Below are 9,462 nucleotides of genomic sequence, written 5' to 3'. Positions count from 1 at the left end.
TGTGCTTGCTTACAGCAACTTACTATATGTTCTGAATGCCTGAATTGGGAATCTGTGTCAAAACTTTGTTAAGAATTATGCGATCCTCACTTGCTGGAAGTAAGTGAGTTGGGGAATGAAGTTATTTCTAGGAGTTGGAGACATACAACGTTTAGCTCAGTTCTGGGCATCTTTGAAATACCTATACAAACTTGTTCCTACATAGTAACTTGCAACTTTGAATGAGAATGTGCTTGCTTACAGCAACGTGCTATATGTTCTGAATGCCCGAATTGGGAATCTGTGTCAAAACTTTGTTAGGAATTATGTGATCCTTACTAGCTGGAATTAAGGGAGATGGGGCATGAAGTTATTTCTAGGAGTTGGACACATACCAAGTTTAGCTCAATTCTGGGCATCTTTGAAATACCTATACAAACTAGTTCCTACATAGTAAATTGCAACTTTGAATGAGAATGTACTTGCTTACAGCAACGTGCTATATGTTCTGAATGCCCGAATTGGGAATCTGTGTCAAAACTTTGTTAGGAATTATGTGATCCTTACTAGCTAGAAGTAAGGGTGTTGGGGCATGAAGTTCTTTCTAGAGGTTGGAGACATACCAAGTTTAGCTCAGTTCTGGGCATCTTTAAATACCTATACAAACTTGTTCCTACATAGTAACTTGCAATTTTGAATGAGAATGTGCTTGCTTACAGCAACGTGCTATATGTTCTGAATGCCCGAATTGGGAATCTGTGTCAAAACTTTGTTAGGAATTATGTGGTCCTTACTAGCTGGAATTAAGGGAGATGGGGCATGAAGTTATTTCTAGGAGTTGGACACATAATAAGTTTAGCTCAGTTCTGGGCATCTTTGAAATACCTATACAAACTTGTTCCTACATAGTAACTTGCAACTTTGAATGAGAATGTGCTTGCATACAGCAACGTGCTACATGTTCTGAATGCCCGAATTGGGAATCTGTGTCAAAACTTTTTAGGAATTATGTGATCCTTACTAGCTGGAAGTAAGGGAGATGGGCCATGAAGTTATTTCTAGGAATTGGAGACATACCAAGTTTAGCTCAGTTCTGGGCATCTTTGTAATACCTATACAAACTTGTTCCTACATAGTAACTTGCAACTTTGAATGAGAATGTGCTTGCTTACAGCAACGTGTTACATGTTCTGAATGCCCGAATTGGGAATCTGTGTCAAAACTTTGTTAGAAATTATGTGATCCTTACTAGCTGGAAGTAAGGGAGATGGGGCATGAAGTTATTTCTAGGAGTTGGAGACATACAACGTTTAGCTCAGTTCTGGGCATCTTTGAAATACCTATACAAACTTGTTCCTACATAGTAACTTGCAACTTTGAATGAGAATGTGCTTGCATACAGCAACCTGCTACATGTTCTGAATGCCCGAATTGGGAATCTGTGTCAAAACTTTGTTAGAAATTATGTGATCCTTACTAGCTGGAAGTAAGTGAGACGGGGCATGAAGATATTTCTAGGATTTGGTGACATACATCATTTAGTTCAGTTATGGGCATCTTTGAAATACGTATACAAACTTGTTCCTACATAGTAACTTGCAACTTTGAATGAGAATGTGCTTGCTTACAGCAACGTGCTATAGGTTCTGAATGCCCGAATTGGGAATCTGTGTCAAAACTTTGTTAGGAATTATGTGATCCTTACTGTCTGGAAGTAAGGGAGTGGGGGCATGAAGGTATTTCTAGGAGTTGGACACATACCAAGTTTAGCACAGTTCTGGGCATCTTTGAAATACCTATACAAACTTGTTCCTACATAGTAACTTGCAACTTTGAATGAGAATGTGCTTGCTTACAGCAACGTGCTGTATGTTCTGAATGCCCGAATTGGGAATCTGTGTCAAAACTTTGTTAGGAATTATGTGATCCTTACTGGCTAGAAGTAAGGGAGTTGGGTCATGAAGTTATTTCTAGAGGTTGGACACATACCACGTTTAGCTCAGTTCTGGAAATCTTTGAAATACGTATACAAATTGTTCCTACATAGTAACTTGCAACTTTGAATGAGAATGTGCTTGCTTACATCAACGTGTTACATGTTCTGAATGCCCGAATTGGGAATCTGTGTCAAAACTTTGTTAGAAATTATGTGATCCTTACTAGCTGGAAGTAAGGGAGATGGGGCATGAAATTATTTCTAGGAGTTGGAGACATACAACGTTTAGCTCAGTTCTGGGCATCTTTGAAATACCTATACAAACTTGTTCCTACATAGTAACTTGCAACTTTGAATGAGAATGTGCTTGCTTACAGCAACGTGCTACATGTTCTTAATGCCCGAATTGGGAATCTGTGTCAAAACTTTGTTAGGAATTATGTGATCCTTACTAGCTGGAAGTAGGGGGATGGGGCATGAAGTTATTTCTAGGAGTTGGAGACATACAACTTTTAGCTCAGTTCTGGGCATCTTTGAAATACCTATACAAACTTGTTCCTACATAGTAACTTGCAACTTGGAATGAGAATGTGCTTGCTTACAGCAACGTGCTACATGTTCTGAATGCCCGAATTGGGAATCTGTGTCAAAACTTTGTTAGAAATTATGTGATCCTTACTAGCTGGAAGTAAGGGAGATTGGGCATGAAGTTATTTCTAGGAGTTGGAGACATACAATGTTTAGCTCAGTTCTGGGGATCTTTGAAATACCTATACGAACTTGTTCCTACATAGTAACTTGCAACTTTGAATGAGAATGTGCTTGCATACAGCAACGTGCTATATGTTCTGAATGCCCGAATTGGGAATCTGTGTCAAAACTTTGTTAGGAATTATGTGATCCTTACTAGCTGGAGGTAGGGGAGTTGGGGCATGAAGTTATTTCTGGAGGTTGGACACATACCAAGTTTAGCTCAGTTCTGGGCATCTTTGAAATACCTATACAAACTTGTTCCTACATAGTAACTTGCAACTTTGAATGAGAATGTGCTTGCTTACAGCAACGTGCTATATGTTCTGAATGCCCGAATTGGGAAACTGTGTCAAAACTTTGTTAGGAATTATGTGATCCTTACTAGCTGGAAGTAAGGGAGATGGGGCATGAAGTTATTTCTAGGAGTTGGAGACATACAACGTTTAGCTCAGTTCTGGGCATCTTTGAAATACCTATACAAACTTGTTCCTACATAGTAACTTGCAACTTTGAATGAGAATGTGCTTGCTTACAGCAACGTGCTATATGTTCTGAATGCCCGAATTGGGAATCTGTGTCAAAACTTTGTTAGGAATTATGTGATCCTTACTAGCTGGAAGTAAGGGAGTTGGGGCATGAAGTTATTTCTAGGAGTTGGACACATACCAAGTTTAGCTCAGTTCTGGGCATCTTTGAAATACCTATACAAACTTGTTCCTACATAGTAACTTGCAACTTTGAATGAGAATGTGCTTGCTTACAGCAACGTGCTATATGTTCTGAATGCCCGAAGTGGGAATCTGTGTCAAAACTTTGTTAGGAATTATGTGATCCTTACTAGCTGGAAGTAGGGGAGTTGGGGCATGAAGTTATTTCTAGAGGTTGGACACATACCAAGTTTAGCTCAGTTCTGGGCATCTTTGAAATACCTATACAAACTTGTTCCTACATAGTAACTTGCAACTTTGAATGAGAATGTGCTTGCTTACAGTAACGTGCTATATGTTCTGAATGCCCGAATTGGGAAACTGTGTCAAAACTTTGTTAGGAACTATGTGATCCTTACTAGCTGGAAGTAAGGGAGATGGGGCATGAAGTTATTTCTAGGAGTTGGACACATACCAAGTTTCGCTCAGTTCTGGGCATCTTTGAAATACCTATACAAACTTGTTCCTACATAGTAACTTGCAACTTTGAATGAGAATGTGCTTGCTTACAGCAACGTGCTATATGTTCTGAATGCCCGAATTGGGAATCTGTGTCAAAACTTTGTTAGGAATTATGTGATCCTTACTAGCTGGAAGTAAGGGAGATGGGCCATGAAGTTATTTCTAGGAGTTGGACACATACCAAGTTTAGCTCAGTTCTGGGCATCTTTGAAATACCTATACAAACTTGTTCCTACATAGTAACTTGCAACTTTGAATTAGAATGTGCTTGCTTACAGCAACGTGCTATCTCTTCTGAATGCCCGAATTGGGAATCTGTGTCAAAACTTTGTTAGGAATTATGTGATCCTTACTAGATGGAAGTAAGGGAGATGGGGCATGAAGTTATTTCTAGGAGTTGGAGACATACAACGTTTAGCTCAGTTCTGGGCATCTTTGAAATACCTACACAAGCTTGTTCCTACATAGTAACTTGCAACTTTGAATGAGAATGTGCTTGCTTACATCAACGTGCTACATTTTCTGAATGCCCGATTTGGGATTCTGTGTCAAAACTTTGTTAGAAATTATGTGATCCTTACTAGATGGAAGTAAGGGAGATGGGGCATGAAGTTATTTCTAGGAGTTGGAGACATACAACGTTTAGCTCAGTTCTGGGCATCTTTGAAATACCTATACAAACTTGTTCCTACATAGTAACTTGCAACTTTGAATGAGAATGTGCTTGCTTACAGCAACGTGCTATATGTTCTGAATGCCCGAATTGGGAATCTGTGTCAAAACTTTGTTAGGAATTATGTGATCCTTACTAGCTGAAAGTAGGGGGATGTGGCATGAAGTTATTTCTAGGAGTTGGAGACATACAACGTTTAGCTCAGTTCTGGGCATCTTTGAAATACCTATACAAACTTGTTCCTACATAGTAACTTGCAACTTTGAATGAGAAGGTGCTTGCTTACAGCAACGTGCTATATGTTCTGAATGCCCGAATTGGGAATCTGTGTCAAAACTTTGTTAGGAATTATGTGATCCTTACTAGATGGAAGTAAGGGAGTTGGGGCATGAAGTTATTTCTAGGAGTTGGACACATACCAAGTTTAGCTCAGTTCTGGGCATCTTTGAAATACCTATACAAACTTGTTCCTACATAGTAACTTGCAACTTTGAATGAGAATATGCTTGCTTACAGCAACGTGCTATATGTTCTGAATGCCCGAAGTGGGAATCTGTGTCAAAACTTTGTTAGGAATTATGTGATCCTTACAAGCTGGAAGTAGGGGAGTTGGGGCATGAAGTTATTTCTCGAGGTTGGACACATACCAAGTTTAGCTCAGTTCTGGGCATCTTTCAAATACCTATACAAACTTGTTCCTACATATTAACTTGCAACTTTGAATGAGAATGTGCTTGCTTACAGCAACGTGCTATATGTTCTGAATGCCCGAATTGGGAATCTGTGTGAAAACTTTGTTAGGAATTATGTGATCCTTACTAGCTGGAATTAAGGGAGATGGGGCATGATGTTATTTTTTGGAGTTGGACACATACCAAGTTTAGCTCAGTTCTGGGCATCTTTGAAATACCTATACAAACTTGTTCCTACATAGTAACTTGCAACTTTGAATGAGAATGTGCTTGCTTACAGCAACGTGCTATATGTTCTGAATGCCCGAATTGGAAATCTGTGTCAAAACTTTGTTAGGAATTATGTGATCCTTACTAGCTGGAAGTAAGGGAGATGGGGCATGAAGTTATTTCTAGGAGTTGGACACATACCAAGTTTAGCTCAGTTCTGGGCATCTTTGAAATACCTTTACAAACTTGTTCCTACATAGTAACTTGCAACTTTGAATGAGAATGTACTTGCTTACAGCAACGAGCTATATGTTCTGAATGCCCGAAATGGGAAACTGTGTCAAAACTTTGTTAGGAATTATGTGATCCTTACTAGCTGGAAGTAAGGGAGATGGGGCATGAAGTTATTTCTAGGAGTTGGACACATACCAAGTTTAGCTCAGTTCTGGGCATCTTTGAAATACCTATACAAACTTGTTCCTACATAGTAACTTGCAACTTTGAATGAGAATGTGCTTGCTTACAGCAACGTGCTTTATGTTCTGAATGCCCGAATTGGGAATCTTTGTCAAAACTTTGTTAGGAATTATGTGATCCTTACTAGCTGGAAGTAAGGGTGATGGGGCATGAAGTAATTTCTAGGAGTTGATGACATACCAAGTTTAGCTCAGTTCTGGGCATCTTTGAAATACCTTTATAAACTTGTTCCTACATAGTAACTTGCAACTTTGAATGAGAATGTGCTTGCTTACAGCAACGAGCTATAAGGTCTGAATGCCCAAATTTGGAATTTGTGTCAAAACTTGGTTAGAAATTATGTGATCCTTACTAGATGGAAGTAAGGGAGATGGGGCATGAAGTTATTTCTAGGAGTTGGAGACATACAACATTTAGCTCAGTTCTGGGCATCTTTGAAACACCTATACAAACTTGTTCCTACATAGTAACTTGCAACTTTGAATTGAATGTGCTTGCTTACAGCAACGTGCTACATGTTCTGAATGCCCGAATTGGGAATCTGTGTCAAAACTTTGTTAGGAATTATGTGATCGTTACTAGCTGGAAGTAAGGGAATTGGGGCATGAAGGTATTTCTAGGAGTTGGATACATACCAAGTTTAGCACAGTTCTGGGCATCTTTGAAATACCTATACAAACTTGTTCCTACATAGTAACTTGCAACTTTGAATGAGAATGTGCTTGCTTACAGCCACGTGCTATATGTTCTGAATGCCCGAATTGGGAATCTGTGTCAAAACTTTGTTAGGAATTATGTGATCCTTACTAGCTGGAAGTAAGGGAGATGGGGCATGAAGTTAGTTCTAGGAGGTGGACACATACCAAGTTTAGCTCAGTTCTGGGCATCTTTGAAATACCTTTACACACTTGTTCCTACATAGTAACTTGCAACTTTGAATGAGAATGTGCTTGCTTACAGCAACGTGCTATATGTTCTGAATGCCCGAATTGGGAATCTGTGTCAAAACTTTGTTAGGAATTATGTGATCCTTACTAGCTGGAAGTAGTGGGATGGGGCATGAAGTTATTTCTAGGAGTTGGAGACATACAACGTTTAGCTCAGTTCTGGGCATCTTTGAAATACCTATACAAACTTGTTCCTACATAGTAACTTGCAACTTTGAATGAGAATGTGCTTGCTTACAGCAACGTGCTACATGTTCTGAATGCCCTAATTGGGAATCTCTGTCAAATCTTTGTTAGGAATTATGTGATCCTTACTAGCTGGAAGTAGGGGGATGGGGAATGAAGTTATTTGTAGAGGTTGGACACATACCAAGTTTAGCTCAGTTCTGGGCATCTTTGAAATACCTATACAAACTTGTTCCTACATATTAACTTGCAACTTTGAATGAGAATGTGCTTGCTTACAGCAACGTGCTATATGTTCTGAATGCCCGAATTGGGAATCTGTGTGAAAACTTTGTTAGGAATTATGTGATCCTTACTAGCTGGAATTGGGGGAGATGGGGCATGATGTTATTTTTAGGAGTTGGACACATACCAAGTTTAGCTCAGTTCTGGGCATCTTTGAAATACCTATACAAACTTGTTCCTACATAGTAACTTGCAACTTTGAATGAGAATGTGCTTGCTTACAGCAACCTGCTACATGTTCTGAATGCCTGAATTGGGAATCTGTGTCAAAACTTTGTTAGGAATTATGTGATCCTTACTAGCTGGAAGTAAGGGAGTTGTGGCATGAAGTTATTTGTAGAGGTAGGACACATACCAAGTTTAGCTCAGTTCTGGGCATCTTTGAAATACCTATACAAACTTGTACCTACATAGTAACTTGCAACTTTGAATGAGAATGTGCTTGCTTACAGCAACGTGCTATATGTTCTGAATGCCCGAATTGGGAATTGTGTCAAAACTTTGTTAGGAATTATGTGATCCTTACTAGCTGGAAGTAAGGGAGATGGGGCATGAAGTTATTTCTAGGAGTTGGACACATACCAAGTTTAGCTCTTTACTGGGCATGTTTGAAATACCTACACAAGCTTGTTCCTACATAGTAACTTGCAACTTTGAATGAGAATGTGCTTGCTTACATCAACGTGCTACATTTTCTGAATGCCCGATTTGGGATTCTGTGTCAAAACTTTGTTAGAAATTATGTGATCCTTACTAGCTGGATGTAAGGGAGATGGGGCATGAAGTTATTTCTAGGAGTTGGAGACATATAACGTTTAGCTCAGTTCTGGGCATCTTTGAAATACCTATACAAACTTGTTCCTACATAGTAACTTGCAACTTTGAATGAGAATGTGCTTGCTTACAGCAACGTGCTACATGTTCTGAATGCCCGAATTGGGAATCTGTGTCAAAACTTTGTTAGAAATTATGTGATCCTTACTAGCTGGAAGTAAGGGAGATGGGGCATGAAGTTATTTCTACGAGTTGGAGACATACAACGTTTAGCTCAGTTCTGGGCATCTTTGAAATACCTATACAAACTTGTTCCTACATAGTAACTTGCAACTTTGAATGAGAATGTGCTTGCTTACAGCAACGTGCTATATGTTCTGAATGCCCGAATTGGGAATCTGTGTCAAAACTTTGTTAGGAATTATGTGATCCTTACTAGCTGGAAGTAAGGGAGTTGGGGCATGATGTTATTTCTAGAGGTTGGACACATACCAAGTTTAGCTCAGTTCTGGGCATCTTTGAAATACCTATACAAACTTGTTCCTACATAGTAACTTGCAACTTTGAATGAGAATGTGCTTGCTTACAGCAACGTGCTATATGTTCTGAATGCCCAAATTGGGAATCTGTGTCAAAACTTTGTTAGGAATTATGTGATCCTTACTAGCTGGAAGTAAGGGAGATGGGGCATGAAGTTATTTCTAGGAGTTGGAGACATACCAAGTTTAGCTCTTTTCTGGGCATGTTTGAAATACCTACACAAGCTTGTTCCTACATAGTAACTTGCAACTTTGAATGAGAATGTGCTTGCTTACATCAACGTGCTACATTTTCTGAATGCCCGATTTGGGATTCTGTGTCAAAACTTTGTTAGAAATTATGTGATCCTTACTAGATGGAAGTAAGGGAGATGGGGCATGAAGTTATTTCTAGGAGTTGGAGACATACAACGTTTAGCTCAGTTCTGGGCATCTTTGAAATACCTATACAAACTTGTTCCTACATAGTAACTTGCAACTTTGAATGAGAATGTGCTTGCTTACAGCAACGTGCTATATGTTCTGAATGCCCGAATAGGGAATCTGTGTCAAAACTTTGTTAGGAATTATGTGATCCTTACTAGCTGAAAGTAGGGGGATGTGGCATGAAGTTATTTCTAGGAGTTGGAGACATACAACGTTTAGCTCAGTTCTGGGCATCTTTGAAATACCTATACAAACTTGTTCCTACATAGTAACTTGCAACTTTGAATGAGAAGGTGCTTGCTTACAGCAACGTGCTATATGTTCTGAATGCCCGAATTGGGAATCTGTGTCAAAACTTTGTTAGGAATTATGTGATCCTTACTAGATGGAAGTAAGGGAGTTGGGGCATGAAGTTA

The sequence above is a fragment of the Diceros bicornis genome, chromosome 17 (genome assembly GCF_020826845.1).
Source record: "Diceros bicornis minor isolate mBicDic1 chromosome 17, mDicBic1.mat.cur, whole genome shotgun sequence".
Taxonomy (NCBI): Eukaryota; Metazoa; Chordata; class Mammalia; order Perissodactyla; family Rhinocerotidae; genus Diceros; species Diceros bicornis.
Note: the sequence above shows the minus strand (reverse complement) of the source record.